At 41.0% G+C, this 12,522-nt stretch overlaps 1 protein-coding gene and 1 pseudogene across 5 annotated transcripts in view; both read left to right on the forward strand.

Annotated features, from left to right (window-relative positions):
- ASTN2 (astrotactin 2) overlaps nucleotides 1-12,522 on the forward strand; it is an 899,232-nt gene that overhangs the window by 406,301 nt on the left and 480,409 nt on the right. The window lies entirely within an intron of this gene.
- Nucleotides 7,496-7,568, forward strand: LOC112836793 (U4 spliceosomal RNA; annotated as a pseudogene).

The raw sequence follows: 12,522 nt of genomic DNA on the forward strand, positions 1-12,522 counted from the left end.
GGAAATGGGAGTTAGAGAAGAGAGTTGCCAAGGTCCCGGAGCAAGTTAGAAATGAAGATGAAGCTCTTCTTGCTCCCAGTCCTGTGCTCTTCCCTACAACTTATATTGCTATAGTCTCTCTGGAACTTCCTCCCTTTCTTCATTAACAAGAGTCTGACCATCTTGCCTGGAAAATCCATTGCACGATGCCCTGGGGCAGCCCCTGTGCAGGGGCCTGGGTTAAGGGTGTGCTCCTTCCTATCCCAGCTCTCCTTCACTTCTCCATGGGGCAATAGCTCAGGAGCGAAGGGAGAGCTTCTCCAGGCTAACCCTTGAGTCTCTGCAGAGCTGGGCAAGGATTTGGCTTTCTAACCACCATCTCCTCTTATCCTTTAGTTGGGAGCCTGTTTAGACACATATTTGCAGCCTTTTCATAGGCCTATTGAGGAAGCTATTTGGAAAATGCAAAGCAACTCTAGTGTACCATTTGACCAGACAGCTGAATCTTCTTTCTCTTAATTAAAACATTTAGGCTTTAAGGCACTGTCACCCTAAGCAGTACCTTTTTATTCCCAACACACACACACATATTTACACATACACACTTGATTATCGTCACACAACAGCCAGGAAAGCCCTTGTGGAATTATGTGCCTCTGGATCTGATCCTGTACATTCTCTCTCCCCTTTTTTTTTTCTTTCCTTAAAAAGCAGGCAGGATTATGGTGGGAGGGGTCACCACCTTTCCCTCCCCACGCAAAGCCCCCAGCTAGCAGAGTGGTGAGTACCTGAGGGTCTGACCTGGTTTCCCAGCTGATATGCCTTCAGGTGCAGGTTCATTGTTTCTGATGATCTTTTCCGTTAGCTGCAAGCTTGAGGGCATCATTCCAAACAGTGGGTCATTCAGGAAGGAGGCATGTGTTAGCCAGTTTTGGAAATGATCGACTCTCCTACCATTATCCCCTAGAATTACACACACACACACACACACACACACACACACACACACACACACACACATCTACAGAGCTGAAAATGCTACTAGAATCCACTGGGTTGAACTTCTCAACTTTATCATTGACAATATTGATGCCAGAGAAGAAAAGTGAGAGGATCAAAGTCACATAGCCAGCACATAGAGAGCCAGGATTCCAACTCAGGAGCCTGTGCTCTTGACCAGTGCTTCTCAAGCCTCTGCAGGTCTAGTGTGGGTTTAAGATTGCACATTTCTAAAAAGCTACCAGCTATTGCTGATGCTTCTGGCCAAGGACAACTCTTTGTGCACCGAGGCTCTAAACATTCTTCCTCCCAGATAGTCCTCTCATTTTCCACATGAACAAGAGAAGTCCCAGCTGCCGTATTTGTTAATTTATTTATCTGACAAAGCTATGCTCATGTCTGTCACTTTATTTTCTTCCCTGTTTGCCACATACCTTGGACTGTAGGTACACTGAGACCTGTAATTTCCTGAAGGCACCATACCCTTTCATGCCTACATCCCTTTGATGGGGTGTTTCCTCCCTCTTGAAATGTCTTTCTCCCCCTTTTACTGGGAGATCAAGGGTTCTTTTTTTATTTCCATTCCATTCAGCCCAGACCCCCGACTCTATTGAGGAGCCCTCCTCTCTGCTCTCATAGCCTCTGTACTTCCCTATGTCATAGTTCTTGTCATTGTTCTTTCCTTGTCTGGGTCTGTCACCAGACTGCAAGCTTTGTTAAGGGCTGGTGAAAGGGGATTCAACGCATGTGTCTTGCTTATCTCTGTATCTTTAAAACTTAGCCTATTGCTGACGTATAATTAGTGCACAGAAAGTCATGGAAGGATGAAGGAAGGAAGGAAATTTGTATGCTCCTTGAAACAATTTTATGCACCAATTTTTAGTTTCTTCTTCCATATCCACTTACATATGAACTCAGATTAAATATTTCCCAGCTCTAGAGAAATTGGGTCACCAGGAACCATCCAGTAGCCAGACAAGCTAGAAGGCTCTGGCTTCATCCTCACATTCAGCCACATCCCTAAGAGCACTCTCCTTGCAGTATTCACTCTGCTCAACTTCACAATTGTCCTCTCAAACACCCCATGCCAAGTTTGACCTTCTGACTAGAGTTCAGGCTCCTTTCTCTACCTGAAATGTCTCCCATTCTCTAATCATCTACTTTGTAAAATTCTGTTCACTGATTACCTCTCCTTTCCTCTTGGTAGAATGGATAACTTCCACAGTATCATCAGAGTTCTCTGTTGACTACAAATCTGATTAAAACTTGAGTTACTGTTTGGAAATTTGCCTGCCCTACTAAAATGAAAGCTCCTTAAAGCAAGGACTGTATCTAGTTTACTCCTGTATCCTTCCCACCCCAATGTCCAGCAAAACACCTTACTCTTACAAGTCACTCAAGGCATATACGGATGGGACTATCTACAGGTAAGGAGTGGAAATGGGAACATAAGATCCTTGAATATATTTTCATGGGTCTTGACTCAGACCCATTTTGAAAAAATTTATTTCAATTTGTTAAATTCAATTCAAGCAAGATTTTCTTAATTCCACAACTCATAAGTCTTGTGTGTTAAGTGCTATGGGAAATCACAGACAAATTGGACAATGTTCCTGCCTTCATGGATTTCACATTTTCACAGGGATAAAAATAATATGCTCATATATAGCTATTATAAAAGACACAATGTGGGATAAATCAAGAACAGACATTAAAAAAGTAGCTCATGCCTGGAGAAAAGAGAAATGTATTCTGGATAGGGATTTCAGAAGATACATCATGAAGTGCCTGACCTTTTAGCTGAACCTGGTAGAATCAGTGGGGAGGATGAGTGGGATGGGTCCTTTCACAGAGGGATCTTAATGATTGAAATCAAGAGGAAGAAAGTTTAGAATTATTCCAAGAACCAGAAAGCAGTATAGCTGGGCTGACATCTAGAGAATGTGCTGCACATGAGGTGGTGGAGGAGAACTAGGGAAGAGGCAGGTGATGAAGTTGGAAAGGTAAGATGAAGAGAACTCACAGAGAGATAAAGATCTGAAGATTGTGAGAGCCACTAAGGGATTTAGTAAGACTATATTGGTCGCTGGAAAAGGGAAACTACCTTCCACATCTATCCAATTGTTTGGGGGAACAACTGACTGTCCAAGGGAATAGCTGGGCCTCCCCTCCTTTGCCTCTCATTGGGAATTAGACTATGGGGGAAGTCATGGAAAAACTAAACCCCCAACCCCTGTACACACTCAGGCCTGAGATCTGTCAAAAGTGGCTTTGCTTCCCTTCAGTAAGCTCCTCCTTCTGTGACGGGATCCATTGGACTGAACAAAGTCATAGAGTCCCAACATTGCTCATCATGTCTTAAAGCTTTAGGGGATGTGTCAGTGATCAGAGAAGGATCATTCCTCTAAACTGACCAAGAAGAAGGAGAAAAGTCGGGATGTGGTGCTGCTGAAGAATATATAATTGCCATGATGCATGGATGAACTTGACCAAGTTTTCTTGGCCGTGTGCCATAGCCCAGCTCAAGTATGTTCTTCCGGGGATTTCAACAATTAGTACCACCCATAGGGATGATTATGGAATTGGATACATGGTGTGCTGGAGCTGGCCTATATGACAGCTCATGAGACTCGTGAGAGTTGATTGTTATCCTCTCTTCCTAACTCTTGGTTTGGTTATGTCATGTAAATAGCTTGAAAATTGGCTATGATGAAAGTATTTATATCAACAAAATTGGTTAATGTTACAAATCATGGCTGATTTTCTTTGGAAAGCCAGTCATTAAACATTTACCTTCATAATGGTGAATGGGATGAGAACAAACCAATACAGGACCAAGGCAAGGAAGGGCTTCACTGAAGGCATAGAGAAGGCCTGAAAATGTTGCCAGAGGGTGGTGTTGTGCTCCTTTCCAGAGTAGGCTACTACCATCACACTTCATCTCTGAGGACAGAAGCGAATATTCAAGAACTTCTTCCTCTAGTCCCATATAATGCAGCACCAGAATGTTTAAATGATCAGACTTTGGCTCTTCAAAATGTCACCATTGGTAAATCCTATGGTGAAACAGCTTTACTAAAGCTCTGCACATGTGTGGTATCATGTTAAATTCTGTATACAAAATCTTTGACAATATGGCTTCAAACCACACAAAGCAAGTAATGGCAGAACACTAATGCGTTTAGTCACTAAGTCATTCATCTCTTTATTTATTCATTCAAGCATTTAGTGAACCAGAGTAGAATTGGAATAACCTTTTGAGTCAGACCAGGTTCAGATCTTTGCTTTTCTGTTTACTGCTAGTAGGACTTTGAGAAAGTCATTTAATATAGTCAAGCCTGATTTTTTATATATATGAAAAAATGAGAGTAAGTCTTCTTTGGCAGGGTGCTGTGAGAATGAGATGAAAAATCACATTTCAAATACATTCAGCACAGTACCTAATGTATGGTGAGCACTCAAAACATTGTGTCTGCTGTTAATTCTATAATCAGTTATGCAGTCCCTAGGGCCTTCATGTAATTAACTCAATGTATTTTTCAATTAATTTAATAAATATTTCATGAGACACCTCTAATCCAGCATTGTGCACTGGGTTAATTATTTAAGAAGAATATAGGATGTTGTCCCTGACCTCTGGGAGCTGACCACCTATCAGAGAAACTTACCATAACCTGGACATTGCTATCCGCTGGCCTTTCATGTAGTCCTTGTGTGACTTTGAAACTAGTGCAATGGGAAAAGTCCCAGGCTCTCAATCCTGGTGCCAGCTTGGCCACAAATTTGTCATTTGACCTTGAGTATGGCCTATGCTGTGAACTTCATATTCATTCTCTCCAACAAAGAAATTAGTGGAAACAACTTTTAATGCAAGAAAGACCCCTAGCGATCATCTTGTCAGATCTAATGAGGAGACTGAAGGCCACTGAGGCTAAGCAAGTTGCCCAGTGTCGCTCAGTAAATTAGTGGCAAGATATGAATTACAACCCTAAATAATTCTTAAGATACTTCTGGGCTCAAAATTCATGTTTCTATGACCTTTTGAGCACAAATAACTTAAAGCGCAAGTATGATTGAAACAATTTGTAAATGGCAGTTAAAGCAGATTGAATTTTCTTTTCAAACTGATATGAACTTCAGCCATGTTCCCCATCATATTCAGTTTATTTTCATGTCTTCAGCAGCCACTTTTCATTTGCAATAAGATATCAAATGAGAATACACTGAGTGTAGTTATATCATATATATGTCTTATATTGTACTAAATATTTCTAATGTTTATAGATTACTCCTGTTATTTACTAAGCCTTGTATTATTAAAGTTTAATGGAACACAAGGACTTTATGAAGTTGTAAATTCAAGAATTCACAGAGATGGAGAATGTCCCTGCCTTGAAGGAGATTGTAGCATGGGTGTTTCAAGGTACCAGATATATAGGATCTAAGTAAATTAGTACCCAGTTAAGTAAATTGAGATTTATCTATAGAGAGCCAACTTCCTGGCAGACCAGAGAGAAGAGATTTGTGTATGTGAAAAGTTTTATTAAAACTTGTCCTATGCTCATCATGTTTATTGCTGTAGCTCAGTCACTGAAACAGTTCCTGAATCAATACATCTTTTCTTGGACGAATGAATGAATGAATGAATGAGTGAATGAATGAATGACTGAGTGAACGAACGAACAAAAGAGAGAGAAGCAAGTTTCATTTGGTGAAATGTCAGGGCTTGGTCAATGCGTTGTGTGCATGGTTCTGCTATCAGGACCATGGATAGCTCTCTGGGTGTTGACAGTGGTATTTTGGCTAAGGGTTTTTGCTAAACTTTTACTTGGTACAGCTCTCTTTTGAAAGTCAACTTCTCCTTTGAGATGGGTACCACTAGTTTTTTTTGAACTCAAATAAAGTAAGCTCTATCCTTTACCAGTTTAGGATTAGTGTGTCCAACTATGTTCTTTCTCCGGTGGGCCTCAACTAGGGAAATCAAACCTCCATGAAGTGAGTCACTCTTATCCTCAGAATTCATAATGATATCTACATTACCATTCCTTGGTCCAGAACTTTACTAGAACCCGAATTAAACAAAACTCATCTAAACTTACTGTCAATTAATGAACCCTGTGCCTCATTATTCAGACATGTGAGATAATGAAATCAAACTTAAACAAGAAATATTTCCAACAGAAGCCATTCAAACAACAAACCAAGTTTTTTTTTCTGTTTGAAGGCCATGAAATGAATGTTAACCATAAAATCCCATTTATCTCATCAGATTGATCCATTTGATGCAGGTTCATTGCCGATATATTATAGATGGGGGTGTTAGACAATGGCCAGAGATAACTTACAGTTAAGAGAGGCATGGTGGAGTTTTGGTACCATATCAAGGGGTCCGTGAATACTGGGGTAACAATGACAACATCTGCAATTTATTATGCACTTATTGTGTACCACCCATAATTGCTGCGGCTTTCTGTAACTATCTTGGGCTTCATAACAACACATCTATGTAGTTATGGTTGCTTCCACTTTCCATACAAGAAAGTATGTCTTAAAGTTGGTTGAATGAAATTCCCAAGGCCATATATTTACTAAGTATAACAGCTGGGATTTGGACCCAGACTGAGTAAGAAACTACTATTTGAGGAGTCTGTGTTTGAGAAGTTTGCTTAGCATTGAGAGGAGAGAGGCATTCTGGCATTCTCTCTTTAATAGGTATTTGCAAAGAATTCTCAGAGGTAGGCATGAATCCTTTGGGCAAAGAATTTAGAATAAGTTGGCTTGAAAAAATAAAAGGACCCAATTGGATTGGGGACAAGGGAGATAGGCAGAAGTCAGGGTTGGAACTGTGACAGCATTTATGAGTTGTAGGGAAACCATTTTATATCTCTGTTCAGGAGTCTTGCTATATTTGGTCTAGATGTGTTGTAAAATATTATGTTGTAGAAGAGGGTTGAGGTCTTTTGAAGGACAATCTGTGTCAAAGATGAGGTCATAAAATCTCAGAAAGCCCACAACAGAAAGCAGCAGGACTGACTGTTCACAAATTTGGAAGGACAAGAAGGTTAGAATGGGCTGCAAAAGAGACTGAAAATGTTTTCTTACTGGGAGCTTGCCAGCCTCACTGAAAGTTCAAGGTAACGTTTGCTGCTGAACTTGAAAGAAAGGTTGTGAGAGATCACAAGTGTCATCTGGTAAAGTTCTAAAAGGGAAGATAACTTGAGGTATCTCTGATTATGACCTCTGGGATGAATATGCCAAAAAGAAAGGAAGCTCTCCACTTTTAAGACTAGCTTCATCGTCAAAAATATAATTTACTGGCATTTAAATTAGGGACTATATTTAATTTTATTCAACAAGCGTATTACAAAGATAGATCAGTTTCTCTATAAATGGTAGCTGTCCTACTATTTAAAAAGATTCAGAAACTTCTAAATATATCTGTAATACTTTATGACCAGTGAACTATCAAGAAACAAAAGCATAGAAAAGGAAGATGATGGTAAAAGTAGGGGTGGGGAGCTTGGTGCGGTGGCAGTATCGTAGCCAGTGAGGTTTATCCGAGGCGTGATTATTGCTAATTGAAAAGTAGAGGTGGGGGCTGGGAGTGTTCATAGGATACAAAGCCATGTTGTGAAGTGGTCCAACTGGATAATGGTCAGTCATTTCCAGCAGCCACTGTGACAGGGTCTTCACAGATGCTGTTCCCTCTGTATGCAACAGTCTGCTTTCCACCCACTTTCACTCCTTATAAGCCTTATTCCTCCCTTTCCTCCCTTCTCCTTATCCTTCATGGTCCAGCTTAAATGTCTCATCCTCAAGGTTTTTGCTGACCTTCTAGACTCAGTTATTCCCTATGTTTTATGCAATATTAGTACACTTTATTTTCCTTTGGAGTAAATAATGATAACAAAATAATAATGATGTCCATTGTACAGTACAAAATATGTCTCTATGGATTTCATATATATCATTTAATCCCTTCAATAGCCTTAGAGGGTAGATACAGTCATATTTTAACTGAAGCAAGACACAGTCAGATACATGTGCCAATATTTTACATATCACTAAGAAAAAAACCCATTAAGATATTAATAACACACAAATCCTCATTTCAAGGGTGTGAAAATGTGGAAAACTGTGTGTCTTAGAATTGGTGTAATACCCTATTATTACCTGAATCACCTAAGTTAATGGATTTTCCCAAAGCCACACATCTAGGAAGTGGTAGAGTCTAGATTAGAATCCTAGAACTTGGGCTTGAGAGTGTATCCTCTTAACCCCTAATCTGTGCTATCAGTACAGAATCACAATGTCTAATTATATGTTTGTTTGTGTGATTCTGTGTTCAAGTCCTCGCTCTCCGAAAGACTGTATGCTATATAAAGGCAAAGATCGCACCTGTGGTATGTACTGTTTAACCCCAAGCCCAGCAAATTGTCTAGTATGCTGTCAATGTTTAATAATGAATGATGGAATGAGTGAATGAAAGAAGAAACATTGGGTTTAGAGACAAATTCCAGGGGCTTCACTACTAGATTTGCAGTTTTGACTAATAGTGTGACCTTTGACATGTCACTTTGTTCTCTGGGCCTCAGTTTCTTTATTTATAAAACAAAAGGAAATTACAGTTGACCCTTGAACAGCACAGGTTTGAACTGTGCAGGTCTGCTTACATGCAGAATTTTTTTGAGAAACGCGATATGGTAGGTGTATTTTCTTTCTTACAATTTTCTTAATAACATTTTCTTTTCTCTCATTTATTGTAAGAATACAGTATATAATACATATAACATGCAAAATATGTGTTAATTGACTATTTATGTTTAATCAGTAAGGCTTTCCAGAATTAAGTTTTTGGAAAGTCAAAAATTATACATGGATTTTCAACTGTGCCTGGGGGCTGGCATCCCATCCCTCATGTTGTTCAAGGATCAGCTGTACATTAGATTTTCTGAGTGCTCTCCAACTTTGAATGAGTATTCAAATATGCGTTGAAGACCAATGCTCTGCCCAGCATTAAACTGGATAAAACATATTAAGCATTTAGCACAATACCTGGTACACAAAGCTCAATGAATATTAAGTATTGTTATAGCTCTAGTCAAAGCATGAATTGAATGAAATGAGAATCATAGGATTAAAAAAAATGTTACTATGAACCTTAGCAGTTGGGTAGGGCTTCGTAGACGGAGAGGGGCTAGACTTGGAGCATGAAGCAAAACAATGTTTGTGATTGAGCTACTGTGTCCAGTATGGTACCTACTAGCCATATGTGGCTATTTAAATTAACAGGTAAATTAATTCACATCACATTTCAAGTGTCCATTAGCCACATGTGGCTAGTGGCTGCCATATTGGAGAGTGTAGATGTAGAACATTTCCAGTACAGCAAGTTCACTTGGACAGTGTTGTGACAGAGTGAAGAGTAGAACTACATTTCATATATATGTCACTCCAAATTATTTATTGAGTGACGGGGCTGTGCTAGGTGTGGTGCTATGTGCTGATGGAGCTTACTCTGGTTTAGGGGTCTGCAACCTATATTCCACAGGAAAACTGCTGTTTTTCATAAAGTTTTATTGAAATACAGCCATGCTCATTAGTTTAGCTACAGTAACATGGTTGAGAAGTCATGACTCTGTGGCTTGCAAAACCTTAAATATTTATCAACTGGGCCTTTACAGGAAAAATTTGCCAACCCCTGGTTGGTCTCGTAGATTAATTTAATACTTTGACATCTGAGTTAAAGAATGGTTTTGGAATTTATTCATTCATTCGTGTGTTTGTTCATTTAACATTCAACTGGTATTTATTTCTCAATTATCTTAATTCAAGCAGGATGTCAGGCACTGACAGAATGAGCAGAATAGTTAAAAACCGTGATCATCATGGTGCTCACATTCTAGTGGGGCCAGGGGACAAACAGATAATTAGAGTATATGTAATAACAAATAAATTGTATCCTATGTCAGAAGATGATTTTTTTAATAAAGAGGCTGCAGGAAGAGTGGGCTGTGAATGAAAAGGAGAGGGGTGATTGCAAATTTAAGTAGGGTGTTCAACGTAGGCATGATTGGGGAGGTGAGGAAGCAAAGCATGCTTTGTGGATATCTGGGGAAAGTGGAGTCCAGGCTGAGGGAATGGCAGGGACAAAGGCTTTGAGAGCAGATTGTGCCTCGCACATTTGAGGAAGATCACATAGGAGAACATCCGTGGGCTTCACTGGATACTAGGCAAATATTAGGAGCTGGGGTCAGAGAGGGACCAGAGAGACATTGTAAGAACATTGGCTTTCAGCCTGAGCTCAGCAAGAAGCCACAAGGGCATTCTGACCTGAGGACTGATGTCATCTAACTTACTTTTAAAAGGATCACTCTGGCTACTCCATTGAGAAAAATCTATAGGGAACAGGCAAGAGTGATAGCAGGGGGGCTATTTAGGAGACTGATATGATCATCCAGGATAGAGATGATGGTGGCTTGGGCCAGGGTAGTAGCGGTGGTGGTGGAAAGAAGTTCCTGGAATCAAGATATTGCATTTCATTCATTGCAGTGATTTACTGAGCACCAATTATATGCCAGGCATTGTGCCCAGTGTTGGGGATAATGAGCAAAAGAAGCTGCCATCTCTGTCCCTTGGAGTTTTCTAACAAATTGGTTTCATTCTCTCAACATCAGAAATGAGGAATCCAATGCTGGGTCCCCCATATGTGGATGAGATCCAGAACCAGTTTTCACATTGTCTCTAAAGACTGAGGAGAGGATCATACTGTCTTAGTCTGCTGGGGCTGTCATAACAAAAATATCATAGACTGGTGGCTTGAACAACAGAACCTTATTTCTCACAGCTCCGGAGGCTGGGAAGTCCAACATCGAGGTACCACTGAATTGGTTCCTGGTGAGAGTTCTCTTCCTGCTTGTGGAAGACCAACTTCTTGACTTCTGTCTGTGACCTCACATGGCCTTTCTGCAGTGTGTGTTTGTAGAGAGTGCGAGATCTACCTCTCCTCCGCTCCCTATAATCCCATCACAAGGTCCCTGCTTCATGACCTCATCTAACCCTGATTACCTCCCAAAGGCCCCACCTCCACATACCATCATGTTGGGTGTTAGGGGCTTCACCATATGAATTTGGGGAGACACAAACCTTTGGATGATAACAGACACCAATGACCTAGGATGACAGAAGTGAGCCAGTGACAGGGATATGTGCCACAAGTGAGGGCTGAGCAGAGCTTTTCTGGGCACTGTGCCAAGCGGGGCTGGGACTCAGGGAGGTGATTGAGGAGGCTCTGGCACAAAATCGAAGGAGGCATTCATCCGAGGGTGTCAACCCTGCTTTGCACAGCCCTGAGTGCCCCTTAAAATTGGGGGGGGGTGTATAAACTTATGACACTGGCTTCTCCATCTGTCCTCCTAAGAAACATGTGAAGTTTCTCCTGCAGGGGCCAGTTGGGGATTCAAAGAGCAGAGAGGTCCAGGCTGGAAAGAACCATGCAGACCATCCAGTTTAACTCCCTTTTTCTATAGCAGATGATGCTGGGATTCAGAGAGGGTCAGGGACTTGCTCAAGTCATTCAGAAGTTCATGGCAGAGTGGAGGTCTCCTGACCAGCATGCTTGCAGAAGCTTGATTTCTCCATCTCTTGAGGACAAAGTAAGCAGTCAACATTTTTTATCCTTGGAATGGAGGCTCCCAGCTGAGCCAAGGCCTTCAGAAGCCTTTTACAACATCTGAAGGTGGTATCAGCTTCTGGAAGTGTTTTTGTCAGGTTTGTCTTTCAGGCATATGATCCGATCCACCCATTCATGCAAAGAGGTGTTCCCATCCAGGACATCTGGTGCATGGCGAGTTCCCCGTCAGCTTCATTAGAAAGCAACATCTTTCTTTCACAAACATTGACTGAGACCCAAGGCTGAGTCAGTCACCAGGGAGGGAAGCAGATGAGACACTGCCACCACCCCATTTGCTCAAAATCAAGCTGCCCCCAGCGTGGGCTGTTTTGTTTTTAGAGAGGCAGTCGGAGGAAAAGGGGAAAAAAAGGGAAAGCACTGAAGTCAGGCAGACCTGGGTTAAAATCTTGGCTCTGTCTGAAACTATTGGTGCGGTTTTGAGCAAACTGCTTAATTTTCCCCAACCTTCAATTTCCTGCTCTTTGTTCATCAAAGGAAAAGGTATTCACCTTTGCTAGGTTATTGTGATGATTGTAATCAGTACAAAGTACCTGCTACATAATATGGCAAATATATGTGTCCAACAAATGGGAATTATTGAATCAGGGGCAAAAAGAACCCCCAGTGTTGACAACACTTAACCCGCAGAAGTCTTAATCGTGATGGAATGGAAGGCGTGGTGACAGATTTCCGAGCAGAAGCAGCCTCCACAGAACCATTTAAAACACAGCCCTTAGTAATAGCACTCACTAGCCTTTTCTGGTTATTTGATGGAAGTCAGCCCATTACACCACTGCCCTTTCTCTTCTCCTGAACTGAAGGCAGCTTCCATTTCAATGTAGGTGATTAAAGGTCTCTGAAAAAGAGAAAAG

The sequence above is a fragment of the Callorhinus ursinus genome, unplaced genomic scaffold (genome assembly GCF_003265705.2).
Source record: "Callorhinus ursinus isolate GAN/ISIS: 27379988/994484 unplaced genomic scaffold, GSC_fseal_2.0 scaffold24, whole genome shotgun sequence".
NCBI classification, from domain to species: domain Eukaryota; kingdom Metazoa; phylum Chordata; class Mammalia; order Carnivora; family Otariidae; genus Callorhinus; species Callorhinus ursinus.